The following is a 14,751-nucleotide window of genomic DNA, read 5'->3' on the forward strand; positions in this document are numbered from 1 at the left end:
AGGCTTCATACAGTTTCTTCCCTTTATTTGCAGTGCTCTCTTTCCTTCCTACCTTGGTATATTTTATTTATTCTGCTCTTCCTTTGAAAATAAGTTAATTATTCTTTGACCCCATAATATCTACTGTTATCTATAGAAATTTTGTGCACTAAAATTTGCTTATTTACTTATAATCATTTGCCTGGCAGCTATATTTTTCTTTGGACTGGACAATGTTTCTAATCGGGGCACACCTATGAGGAGAAGAGCCATGTGTGTTTCATTTACTTCACTATCATCATGGTTTTGTTACAGTACTGGTTAAAGTGCAAGTATCTGATTGACATTTATTTTTCTCTTAAGAATATACATCAACCAATAACAAATGCTGGCAGGGGTGTGGTGAGAAAGGAATCCCACTCCATTGTTGGTGGGAGTACAAACTGGTACGACCACTGTGGAAATCAGTATAGAAATACCTCAAAGAACTAGGATTAGAGATCCCATGTAACCCAGCTATTTATTCCCCTTCTGGGTATCTTCCCAAAAGAATTAAGAGAATCATATATCACAGAGATATATGTGCACCCACTGTTTATAGTGGCCCAGTACGTAATAGCTGAAGCTTGGAAACAGCCCAAGTGCCCTTCAACAGGAAACTGAATAAAGATGTGTTTTTTAATAAAATGGAGTCCTACTCTGCCATAAAGAATGAGAAACTAGAGACATTTATAGCTAAATGGATGCATATTGAGGCCATACTCTTTTTTTTGCCATTGTGAAAATACTTGGTGTTTCTTTTTTTAAAAATTAAATTCTTTTATTGGTACATTGTAGGTATACAACACAATTACATTTCTCATTGGGAATTGTACCTTTACATAATGCATCTTGGTTCTTATATTTTCCCCATTCCTAACCCTCCACGCCCTCCACCCTTCCCTATTTACAGAGACTTAATTTTCATTTTTTCCATTTCTCATCATTTTTCCTTTCCCTTCTTTTCTTTCCCCTGACCCTCCCACTACCCCTAACCCTTTGGACTTTTTCTTCCTATTTTACATAATAGATTATTCATTCTAATCATTGGTACATTTTAGGTATACAATAAAATGACATTCATCATTGGAAATTTGCACCTTTACATAGTCTCTCTTGGTTCTTATTTTTCACCCTTGCCCAGACCTCCCTTCAAGCCCTCCATTCCTCCCTGTTTACAAAGATTTTGTTCCTATTTTTCCATTTTCTCATATTAATCCCATTCCCTTCTATCTTTTCCCCTATCCCTGCCACTTCCTTCCCCTTTGCCCCTGTTCCTCCTATTTCACATTACCTATTATACATTTAGTCCTTATTTACACTTTCAATTTCTCACACCAGAGAAACTACTTGGTATTTCTACATGTGTGTCCTATTTATTTCACTTATGAGTATCACCTCAATGTGCATCCACTTAACTATAAATGTCTCTAATTTCTCATTTTTTTATGGCTGAGTAGTACTCCATTTTATAAAAAAACCACATTGTCTTTATCTAGTCTCCAGTCGATGGGCATTTGGGCTTTTTCCAAGTTTTAGCTATTACAAACTGTGCTGCTATGAACATGGGTGTACATATATCACTGTGGTATGATTCTTTTAATTCTTTGGGGAAGATCCCCAGCAGTGGAATAGGAGGGTCAAATGGGACTTCCAGTCCTAGTTTTTTGAGGTATCTCCATACTGATTTCCACAGCGGTTGCATCAGTCTACACTCCCACCAGCAATGGAGCAGGGTTCCTCTTTCCCCACAGCCCCACCAGCATTTGTTATTGGTTGATTTCATGATAGCAGCCATTCTTTCTCGAGTGAAGTGGAATCTCAGCCTTGTTTTCATTTGCATCTCTTGAATGACCAGTGATGTTGAACATTTTTTCATGTATTTATTTGCTATTTCTACTTCTTTGTGTGAGAAATGTCTGTTCATTTCAGATGCCCATTTTTGGATTGGGTCTTTAAATTTGGGAGGTCTGATCTTTTTAAATTCTTTATACATTCGAGATAGTAGACCTTTGTCTGAGGAAGAGCAGGTGAAGATTTTTTCCCACACTGTGGGTTGTCTCTTCACACTGTTGGTGGTTTCTCTTGCTGTGCAGAAGCCCTTTAATAAGAAGAGACCCCACTTGTTGATTTTTTTTCTAGTTCACAGGCAACTGAGGTTTTGTTCATAAAATCATTTCCTAAACCGACGTCTTCAAGGGTTCTACCTAATCTCTGTTCCAACTGGTTCAGAGTTTCTATTTTAATATTTAGATCTTTAATCCATTTTGATTTTAGTTTAGTCCATGGTGAGAGATATAGGTCTAGTTTTAATCTTTGGCAAGTTGAAGCCCAATTTTTCCAGCACCATTTATTAAAAAGGCTATTTTTCCTCCAGTGAGGGTGTTTGGCTCCTTTATAGAAGATGAGATGGCTGAGTGTATCTGGCGTTGTTTCTGCATCTTCTAATTTGTTCCACTGGTCCTCAAGTCTGTTTCTTTGCCAGTACCATGCTGTTTTTATCACAGTAGCTTTGTAGTAGAGTTGCAGGTTGGGGATTGTGATACCCCCTGCCATGTCTCTGTTACCTAGAATTGCTTTTGCTATTCTGGGTTGCTTCTTGTTCCAAATGAATTTTTGGATTGTTTTCTCAAGGCCCATGAAGTATGCTGCTGGGATCTCAATTGGAATTGCATTAAATCTATATAGTAGTTTTGGAAATATGGCCATTTTCACTATATTAATCCTTCTTACCCAGGAGCAGGGGATGTCTGTCCATTTTCTGATATCATCTTCAATCTCTCTTTTCGGAGTGCCATAGTTCTCAGAGAAGAGGTCTTTGATTTCTTTCGTTCGGTTGATTCCTAGGTATTTCAGTTTTTTGGATGTTATTGTGAAAGGAATTATTTGCCCTATTTCTCTCTCAGTGAGTCTGTCATTTGTGTAGAGGAAAGCTATTGACTTTTGTGTGTTGGCCTTGTGACCAGCTACTTGACTGAATTTGGTTATTAAGTCTAGAAACCTTTTGGTGGAGTTCTTGGGGTCTTCTATACAGAGTATCATGTCATCGGCAAATAATGACAATTTGACTTCTTCATTACCTATCTTTATTCCTTTGATTTCTTTCTCTTGTCTAATTGCCATGGCTAGCGTTTCCAGAACAACATTGAACAAGAGTGATGATAGTGGACATCGTTGTCTTTTTCCTGATTTGAGTGTGAAGGATTTCAGCTTTTGACCATTTAGTATGATATTGGCTGTTGGTTTTTCATAGATGGCTTCTATCAGTTTGAGGTAGAGACCATCTATTCCAATTTTTTGTAGGGTTTTTATCATAAATGCATGTTGGATTTTGTCAAATGCTTTTTCTGCATCTATGGAGATAATCATATGGTTTTTGTCCTTGGTTCTATTGATATAGTGTATTACATTGATTGATTTTCGTATATTGAACCATCCCTGCATCCCTGGGATGAATCTCACTTGATCAGGGTGTATGATCTTCTTGATGATCTTCTGAGTTCTGTTTGCCATTATCTTATTAAGGATTTTTGCATCTATGTTCATTAGCAAGATTGGCCTATAGTTCTCTTTTTCTATTGGGTCTTTCTCTACTTTGGGGATCAAGGTGATGCTTGCTTCCAGGAATGAATTTGGGAGTATTGCTTCCCTTTCAATTTCATTGAAGAGTTTCAACAGTAGTGGCAGCAGTTCCTCTCTAAATGTCTTGTAGAATTCAGCAGTGAAGCCATCAGGGCCCAGGCTTTTCTTAGTTGATAAGTTTTTAATTACATTTTCAATCTCATTGGTTGATATTGGATTGTTCAGAATTTTTAGGTCTTCTTCATTCAACTTTGGTAATTCATATGTATCTAGTAATCTGTCCATTTCTTCTGTGTTGTCCATCTCATTGGCGTATAGGTTCTTGAAGTAGGTATTGATGATCCTCTCGATTTCTGCTGGATCTGTTGTAATTTTACCTTTTTCATTCCTGATTGCATGGATTTGGGCCTTTTCTTTCCTTTTTCTGACAAGGTTAGCTGAAGGTTTGTCAATTTTGTTGATTCTTTCGAAGAACCAACTCTGGCTTCATTGATTTTTTGTATCATTCTCTTAGTCTCCATTGCATTGATTTCTCCTCTGATCTTTATAATTTCCTCCCTTGTATGAGCTTTGGGGTTGTCCTGCTCTTCTTTTTCTAGAAGCTTGAGGTTCAGCATCAGGTTGTTTAATTGGGCTCATTCTGTTTTCCTAATATGCGTATTCACTGCTATGAATTTCCCTCATAAGACTGCTTTCATTGTGTCCCATAGATTCCGATATGTTGTATTGTCGTTGTCATTTAATTGAGGGAACTGTCTGATTTCTTCTTTAATTTCCCCTGTGACCCATTGGTTATTCAGAAGTGTGTTGTTCAATTTCCACTTGTTTATTAAAATTTTGTAGTTTCTTTTGCTATGGATCTCCAATTTCATTGCACTATGGTCTGATAATATACAGGGGATAACTTCAATTCCTTTGCACTTACTTAAACATGTTTTATATGTGAGTATGTGGTCTATTTTTGTGAATGACCCATGTGCAGCTGAGAAGAATGTGTATTCTGATTTTGTGGGGTGGCAGACTCTGTAAACATCTGTTAAGTTCATTTGTTCAAGAGTTCAATTGAGTTCTAGTATTTCATGACTTATTTTTAGTCTAGTTGATCTATCCATTTGTGACAGTGGGGTGTTGAGGTCCCCCACTACAATTGTGTCAGTGCATATATGACTTTTCATATCCTTTAGTATTTGTTTTATATAGTTGGGTGCACTAGTGTTTGGTGCATAGATATTTATGATTGTCATCTCTTCCTGTTGGATTATTCCCTTTACAAGGATGTAGTGTCCTTCTTTGACTCTCTTAATCAGTATTGGTTTGAAATCTACTTCATCTGCAAAGAGGATAGCTACTCGTGCTTTTTTTCATGTTCTCATTGCATGGAGTATTGTTTTCCACCCTTTAGCTTTCAGTCTATGAGTTTCCTTTGGAATTAAGTGTGTTTCTTGTATGCAGCATATTGTTCAATTTTGCTTCTTGACCCATTCTGCCAGTCTATTTCTTTTGATTGATGAATTGAGACCATTAACATTGATGGTTATAACTGAACCGTATTGACTTGTCATTGCCATGACTTTTTCTTTTTGTTGGGTTCTCCCCCTTTACATTGAATTTCTTGTCATGCCAGATGGGTTCATTCTACTTTGCTTCCTGGGTTTGTGATCCTCGATGTCTGTTCCTAGGATATTGTGTAAAATTCTTTGGAGTGCTGGTTTGGTATTCACGAAGTTCCTAAGGTGCTCTTTGTCATGAAAGTATCTTATTTCTCCATCAATTTTGAAAGATAGTTTTGCAGGGTACATCAATCTGGGTTGGAGGCTGTTTTCTTTTAGGGCTTGGCATATGTCACTCTAAGCTCTTCTTGCCTTGATGGTTTGTGTTGAGAAGTCTTCTGTGATTCTGATGGGCTTTCCTTTGCATGTGATTTGTTTCTTTTCTCTAACTGCTTGCAGAACTTTGTTCTTCTGTTGTTTTTCTGGATTCTTAACAATTATATGCCTATGTGTAGATTTTTTTTGATCAAGGCTATTTGGAGTCCTATATGCCTCCCTTATCTGTATGTCAAGCTCTTCCCCCCCTGCTTGGGAAGTTTTTGCCATTATTTCTGTGAAGAGATTTTTTTATGTCATCTGCTCTCTCTCCTGTTTCTTTAATGAGCACAATCAGTCTTAGGTTATTCTTCTTCGGATTATCTAGCAGCTGCTGGATTGATTTTTCATGTTCCCTTATAATTTTGAAGCAATTTTTCTTTTCCTGGTCACTAATTGCAATCTTATCTTCTATATCCGGAGTTCTGTCCTCACATTGGCTCATTCTGCTGTGCAGACTTTCAATGGAGTTTTTCATGTCCTGGAAATCTATTTGCATCTGTTTTATGGATTCCATTTGTTTCTTATGTTGGGATTCCATCATGTTCCTCAGCTCTTCTCTAGATTGATTAAACATGTCTTGCACTTGGAGCACAATTTCTCCTGTTATCTGAGAAATTATTTCTGATTTCATTTTTTCCAGATCCCCTTTTGTTGCCAGTTCAGTGGGTCCAGGTGGTTGAGTATCAGAGTTTTCCATCTCATTTCCCTTTGGGGTTGCTGTAGGTGATCTGGAAGTCTGATTTTGAGACTTATTTATGCGTTTTCTCATTTCAACTGGGGCGGGGGGCTGTTAGTGCCTGCATGAATTACCTTCTCTGAGCTGGGAGAGGTGGGACAGGGGCCGGGAGCAGTGGTAGGGATGGTGCCCCAAAAGCCCTTTCCTTTGGGCTGGGAGCAGCGGGAGGGATGGTGGCTGGGAAGCCCCTTCCTCTGGACCAGGAGCAGTGGGATGGCAGCTCAGAAGCCCCTTCCTCTGGGCCAGGAGCAGTGGAACAGAAGGTGGCCCAAAAGCCCTTTCCTGTGGCCTGGGAGCAGTGGGCGGGATGGTGACCAGGAAGCCCCTTCCTCTGGACCAGGAGCAGTGGGATGGCGGCTCAGAAGCCCCTACCTCTGGGCCAGGAGCAGTGTGACTCAGTACTGTCGTCTTGTGGACTGGTGTCCTCTGTGTCTTTGTAGTGTGGAACCAGGTGGCTGCCTGTCTGCAGTGGGATTATTTGACTTCTTCCACGCTACTTGGGACCTTGGTAGGGCGTGCACAGACCTGCCTGTCTACAGTGGGCCAATTTGGCGTGTTCCATGTGACTCTGGACCTTGGTAGGGCATGGGCAGACCTGCCTGTCTGCAGAGGGGTGATTCGGCGTGTTCTGAGTGACTCTGGACCTTTTTAGGGCATCTGAGGCCATACTCTTAAGTGAAATAAATAGGACACACATGTGTAAATAGCAAATAGTTTCTCTAGTGTGAGAAACTGAAAGTGTTAATAAAGATTAAACTGATTAAAATGAATAATTGATAATTTGAAATAAGAAGAAAAAGTCCAAAGGGGTAGGGGAAGTGAGAGGGTTAGGGAAAAGAAAGAAGGGAAATGAAAAATTATGAGAAAAGAAAAAAATGGAAACAAAATCTATGTAAATAAGGAAGTGTGGAGGGGGTGAAGGGTACACAGGTAATGGGGAAAAAATAAGAACCAAGATATATCATGTACAGGAACAAGCACCCAATGATAAATGTAAATGTATTGTATACCTAAAATGTGCCAATAATAGAATTTCAGCAAAAAAAGAGAATATATAACTTCCTCTTTTAAAATGTTTTATGACATATGAAACACAACTGTGTTGTTAATTGTTACTGTGACAATAAAAGTAAAAATAATCAAGATCTGATGTATATACCAATTTCCCTATATGAAAGTAATTATTATGTGTAGTAAACTAAAAAAAAAACACAAAAAAACAACAAAAAACTTCTACCAAATTCCTCAAGATGCTCTTAAAAGCCAACTTCTCACATCTCAGTGAAGAAGCTCCATGTAACTTTTCCAGCCAATGACTCTACCTAAGGCTCCAGCTAACAGCTAGCACCAATATCCAGACACTATGAATAAGACAGCCTTCAAATGGTTCTAGTGCCCACTTGTTATGTCACTTCAGCTTTCACACCACCACAGCTGAGGTAAATAAGCAAGTAAATTTTTGTTGTTCAAGTCTCTGAATCGGGGTTAGTTTATATTTGCAGCAAGATCCAGTAGAAATCTTAACTTTTGTGTCCACAATTAAACTGAATCGCTACAATTATAACTTCTCCATTAGTTGATAACAACTCTATTGTTTAAATTTCTCAGCCAGAAGTATTTGGTGTCTCTCTTTTCCTGCATCTAATATACCAAGACATTCTATTACCTCTGACTTCAAAAAGCATTCACATTCTACCTACCTTTCACAGTTTCCTTGGTGTGACCCTAACTTGAGTCATTACCATCTCCTGCCAGGATTTCTGAATTGTGCATCTCCATTTTCTACCCTCATACTTCTACTAATCATTCTTTACAGAAAAGCATAGTGAGTTTTATGGAATTTAAGTAGCTTGTATTGTTTCTTTGCTCAAAGTTCAACAGTACTTTCCATTTCATTTCATTTGAATCTCACTTCAAACTTAGAGTGTATCATTTCTTTCATTTAACACATAAGGAAACAGCCTCAGCAATTTCAAATACATTACTGGGTCACTAAGTTCACCTATTGGAATGTTAGTTTCTTCTGTATTCCAAAGAGTATGTTGTATGTAATGATGAATGAAAGAGAAAATAATGATGAAAAATGAAAAAAACTCAATAGAAGCCTTTAAGACAGTTTTGAGTTTAATCCACATTCCCCTGTATATCTCCTTGTCTTCTACTGCTGTATGTAGACTTCCATATTAAAACTTAGAATTCTGTTTGTGTATGATAGGGTCTATGCATGGATTAGATGCCTGTGATTCTTGCTACTTAGAAGACTGAGGCAGGAGATTCACAAATTCAAGCCCAATGTGGGTAACTTAGCAAGACTCTGTCTCAAAATCAAAATAAAAAAGAGCTGTAGTGTAGCTAGTGGAATATTCCTTTACTCGCATACGTAAGACCTTAGATTTAATCCTTAGTACTTCATCCACAGCAACAACAACAATAACAAAAGACTGAGGAAGGGGAATGATCTTTTTGTGTAGCTCAAAGCACAAAACATACCACTCAGATCAATGTGGCCAAGTCATACATATAAACAGGAAAGTAAAGATGCCCTCTACAAAGTAATGGTGTTCTGCTTTTTTTAAATTATAATTGATAATCAAGAAATAAATCGCAGTAGACTTAATAGGGAAAATTTGATCAACTGCTTGACTAAGAATGGTTATTTTAATGTCAGCAACAAACATAATTTTAGTGTTCCATAATCCCCTAGATACATATTAAATTAAACTAATATTTAATTTGTTCCTAATAAAGAATTTTTCCCGATTGTTTATATATTTAATACTTCTTTTGTATTTTACAGAATCTTTTTTGGCTACCCTATTATAGATTTGTATAGTTCAATATAACAAGCCTCTTACTGCTACTTGTCAATAGGTGGTTTTCTTTTTCATTTCTTCTTGAAAACTTCAAGTTTTTAGCCTCAAGTTGCTATTCCAGACCTTCCTTTTCTTAAGTGTCTCTTAACTCTCCACATCCATCACAGGATAGGATGATACCTACTTCTATCCAGGTTGAGTGAAAACATCAGCTAAAGGCACCTTCAAATACTCTAGTTTCTTTCAGTTTGCTCAGTAAACATTTGTTGAGTACTAGACACTAAAACCAGAACATTTCAGCCTTCCTCTGTGTTATCTTCAGCCTTCAATTAGTGTATCTTGACAAAATAGTGAAATACATGAAAGGAACTGGAAGGCAGCGTGAAGTATGATGTTGTGAATAAGATGTCACTTCTGTTCATGAAGAGTTTTCTGTTTAAACTTAAAGCTTTGGTGAGTACAAACATTTCAGTTAGACAAATAATCTCATTTTCTGAAGTAAGACATATTTGCAGCCTCAAAATATTTATCGATCTAACACAAACTTAAATCTCACATCCAGATTTCATGTTGACATAATAATTTTCATGAGACCACTATAAATTACTTTAGTTTTTATTTTATTTTATTTTAATTAATTTATTTTTCTGTCACCGGGGATTGAACTCAGGACCTTATGCTTGCCAAGCAGAAGCCGCTGAGCTACAAACCCAGCCCTGCTTTAGTTTTTAACCAAATAATAGCATATGATTAAAGAATCTAATAAAAATAATGATAGTACTCACAATGATAGTGTTAGTAAAGACATTGTTGTGGTTGTTTGAAGGAAAAAGAGGTTTCTGAGATGGGATATGGATCTAATATGTGAAGGAGAAATGGTGTAATCAAAATTCATTAGTGGCAGAGTTCACACTCAGGAATATAGGTACATGAGGTGTGTTATAGTTTAGATCTAAAGTGTCCTTGAAAAGTCTCATGTATAGAGGTAGGGCCTTGTCAGAAAGGGCAGCCATTGAGGGCATGATTTAGAAGGTTCTGTTCTCATACCAGAGCCCTTCCTTCTCTATCTGCTTCCTAACCACCATGCAGCGAACCATGCAGCTTTCTTCTGCCAGGCTGTTCTACCTTGGAGCCAGGCAACTATGTACTGAACCCATTGCAATTGTGAACTATAATAAAACTCTCCTGCTTTAATTTGCAAGTGTCAGGTATTTTGTTCCAGCAATGAGGAAGTGTTTAGTACAAGAAATATATAAAAAAGAGTGGGTAGTATAGCTGAAAGAAAACATGGGACCATAAGATAGGTCCTAGAAATCTCTACATTTTAAAGAGATAGCTATACTGACAGCTTCTGTAGTTTACTAAGTGAAATCTTTCCTGGATCATCTAAATCTTTTTCTAAAACATTCGTAAGCTTAGATCTGAAGTATAATTAAAGTTTATTGAAGTTGTAGAAGTCTTTAAAATTGAAAATTTTCAGGAATGATAATTTCTCATCCCTGTGGAGGAGGAGTGTCTTGGTCATGGTCTCATTACTATGGCATAATACAATACACGCATCTTAAAGGAGGAAAGAATTATTTTGGCTCATATTTTCAATCCCTGGTTCAAGGCAAGAAGGATATATTAGAAGGACCTGAGTGAAGAAAAGCTGCTCAGGTCATGATGACTAAGGCAGACAGTGAAGAGAGGATCTGTGAAGGAAGCGATACCTCTCCAAGTCACACATCGAATGACTCACCTCTAGCCAGGCCCTGCCTCCTTAGTCAGCTATAGAACCCCTATAATCAAATCACCTTCCACAAGCCCTACCTCTGAAACCTTAGGAGGGACATTCCAGGTCAAAGCTACAAGGAGTGAGTCTTCTTTCTCTGCAAAATCAGAGAAGGAATGACAGATATGTAATAGAGAGAATGGTAAGATGATAACACTAAATGAAAAAAAAAATTACCCTTTTGTCACAAATCTCCATGTCAACTTGGATAAAAGGAAGACATTTTCAAAATGAAATAATGTATAAGTTTGGATTTAGTAAAATTTAGTCTTCCAGGTTTGAAAATTACCCTTAATAAACAATTTGATATTATTTATTGAATGGCAATTGATTTGAAAGTTATAGAATCTTTCTGAGATAGAAATATCTGGAGAAGAGATATTCATTCAGTAGAGCATAGATGGAACCAGAAGTTAGGTAAATAGAAAATCACTCGTTTATTACAACAGATTTTGACTGTGCAATAAAATACAATAGTGAATAAAATTACCCAATCAAGAGTGCAGAAAAAAGAAGCTTATGGACTTAAATGATGAATGATGATAGAGGTGAAGGGAGTAGAGGGAGATCCTAAAATCAACATCAACATGAAAAGGAAAGGGAGAGGGCACAAAATCTCAGCCATTTTGAGACCTCAGAAGATCCCAAGGAGGTTTTAGAAGAGGAGTGAGCCAGCCTTAAAGAAGCAGGAGAAATAAAACAGAGAGTGGGACTTAAAACTGGTGATCAAGATGGTTTTGTTTATTGTTACCAATTTCAGGTGATCGCTAAAGCCAGAAATTAATATAAAGAATTAAAACATGAAATATATTTAGAAAGTGGAGCTAAGATGTGTAGCCTAAACAGACATATATATATATATATATATATATATATATATATATATATATATATATATGTGGGGAATTACAGGAAAGAATAAAAATGAGAAGCAAACTGAGAAGATGCCAGTGTATAAAGAAAATTTGTCTTAGCACAAAAAGAAGGGACATTGTACTTAGTCATACACGGGGGAAGAAACTGGTAGAAAGAAGAGCATGAAAATGAATATAAAAAAGACAAATTCCAAGGACATTAGAAAAATCTTTGATGAAGAAAAAACAATAGAGTGGAGTAAGAGAAATTAGAGACAGATTTATCAGACGAATATCCAATATAGTCGAGGTCCTGAATGTGAGAATTCATTTCAAAAAAGAGAAAAAATCAGGATCAGAAAGTGGAAAAAATCCAGCAAATATTCAAACTGACCAGGTTACAGACTGATTCCTTGGTGGAGGGATCTAATGAATAAACTTCTCCTCACAGTAAGAGAATATGGCTTTTAGACTCTCAACTAATCATTCAGTGGATAAAGATCAGACTGAGAAGATGTGCAAGCCCAAGATGTTTGGCCTTCAACAATGTGGGAGGAGAGAGTACAGTGTGCCCAAGGGAAATCCTCCAAAGATAGAGTTTGTGTGAGCCGTTAAGAGGCAGAGGATGGAGAATCTGAGCACCAGATGCACAGAAATGGTAGGTAGCATCTGAGGACCTTCAGATGGAGCGCTGAATCCACTGGATTTTTGGTACTTATAACCCTTAAGGTATTTTGAAATATCTTGATCCTAAGTGTCTTTATGTTTGTGTTATAGGGAGAACTGAATAAGGTAAATGCAAGCTGTCTTCCCTTTCTCCTTTGGATATGGAACAGGATATGAAGATAGAATGTATTTTTGTGGTTAAATTCTAAAAATTAAAGAAACTCATAGCTGCTAGCATAGATATGTAAGACTAATAGATATAAATAAACTGCTGAATCTATTTAAATGAGCATTTCCATAATAATTAATAAAATAATTTTCAAACCACTTGAGAACCAATGAAATGAATATCTAAAATCTGGAATCTAATCAAAATGTTTTATGACTTTCAATAATAATGCTTGTAAATTAGGAGTAGCAACAAAAAATGAAAAGAAAAATAAGACAAAAAAGGAGGAGGAGACAGATTCGAAGTTGAGAGTTGAAATGGATTAACTATGAGTTACCTGTGAGGAGATGAGAGATGTGCAAGGTAGTGATTGAATATGGAGAATTCAAGAGCACGGGGTCTAGATAAGCAGAGAGAGAAGGTTCAGCAATATGAACAACCTAAACAGCTCTGCCAATTAAGAGGAGACGCTTTCTGAACTTGTGAAAGTGACACTAGAGTATTTTCACTTAGCATTATTGTGAGGCCTTGATTATGTAGTTAGATGCAAGAGTGGTGCTGGCCACAGGAACACTAAAGATGAGGAATGAGAAGTTGGTATGTGCATAGGATCATCACCAAGAGTCACGAAGTTCCTGAGAGTGTCGGAAGAGAGGACACAAGACTGAAAAGCTGTCAGGCAATGGCAAAGTAATTAAATACATTTGGAGGATGATTGAGATCAATTGGTGATGTGGAGGTACAGGGAAATGAAAGGAATGAACTCATGTTGTGAATATCTAAGTGAATATGGCACCAGAGAAGGTTTTTATTCTTTCTTAAAATGACTTCTCTGCTTTTTATCACGGATACAGTGAAATCTCATTTCCTTAGATGTCTCATGCAACAATGATTTTCTTCCTTTTTAAAAAATCATCTTTAACTTTAAGAAGGCTTTTCTTTTTTGCTTTAAAATAGGCTCAGATCACTTTTGTTTAACCAAAAATTTACTAGTGCCTTATTACCTGCCACATGTTTACTTTTCAACCTTTCAGAATAATGAGCTATACACATTGTCTCGTTATTGAACACCTGAAGTACATTTTCAGTTGTGGTTTATCCAGAAATTTCTACTCCTATCAGTAAAAAATATAGATTTTTTTTTTGCCAGATTTTATACCATTTGCTTTCTCCTGGACGTTTTCCTCCATCCAACAAGAAGTTTTTGTCTCTGTTACTTTCTCTATCCCTGAGTTTTCTGATGCTCTCTGACCCCTCCATTAGCTACAGTGAACATTTGGTTTATTCTCTTTTAACTCATTTCAGGTTTGTGTGCTATTCACCTATAATATGTATATTTTAAGAGAGCTGATATTCTGTTTTTAAATCACTGTATAGATCATAAAATATATAAAAATAAGTAAACATATAAAATCTAACCTCACTTTAAAAATAAAATAAAATTTATCATATTTTATAAAACATAATCTCACTTTTGTTCTTTATTTATATTTGCACTTTGCTTTAAAATTATTGAATTTTTAACTGTTATTAATCTTAACATGTTTTTCGACCTCTCATGCACTGACTTCCTTTCCTAAACATGGCAGTTCTTTTTAATCTATTATAAAAGAGGTTGAAACTTTAGATTTTGTATAGGTTTTCATTGCTTATCTCATTTGTCACCAAATCCTGCCATTTTGTCTCTCCAAATGTCTTTCAGATTTTCTGCTTCTCACTATTGTGACTATCAGTTCAGTCTGCCTCAACAGGAGGAAATGTTTTTCATTTTTTAATTTGCAGTCCCTAAAATAAGATTTACATGTCCACAAAGCAATAGATATTTGACATTATAGTAATATCTAAATATTACTTACCTGTATAATTTCACTTCTTAGGAGTATTCCTTAAACATTAAGTCACATGGATAAGCATTTTTCATCTTTATAGTTATGAATAGATATACCTATTTCAATATGAAGTGTGTTTACAGAAAAATATTACTACTTGGAAATATTACCCATATGTTTCCCCCTGTATTTTTCCCATGTGTATATAGGCTTGACTTCAGAGGAGAAAAAACTTAAAAATGAAGTCTATGTAAAATTATTCAAAATTGATTTCCCAGTAATATCACATAGAAATTTAAGTGTCAAACTTCATATCATAGAAATAAAGTGCAGCATTTTGATATTCTGTTTGAAGTTAAGACATGGCAAGTGGTATTGCCAAGGGAAAAGGTGAACCATAATGGAGTAAATTAGCTGAATCCAAGTTACCAATGTGCCCTGA

The 14,751-nt window shown here is 36.4% G+C and overlaps 1 protein-coding gene across 11 annotated transcripts in view; it reads left to right on the forward strand.

Annotated features, from left to right (window-relative positions):
• Nucleotides 1-14,751, forward strand: part of Lrp1b (LDL receptor related protein 1B) — a 1,848,437-nt gene that overhangs the window by 1,366,685 nt on the left and 467,001 nt on the right. The gene's annotated exons all lie outside the window — the stretch shown is intronic.

This window comes from Heterocephalus glaber, unplaced genomic scaffold (genome assembly GCF_053883595.1).
Source record: "Heterocephalus glaber isolate CG9 unplaced genomic scaffold, H.glaber_assembly_v1.0 deba00000347, whole genome shotgun sequence".
Lineage (NCBI taxonomy): Eukaryota > Metazoa > Chordata > Mammalia > Rodentia > Bathyergidae > Heterocephalus > Heterocephalus glaber.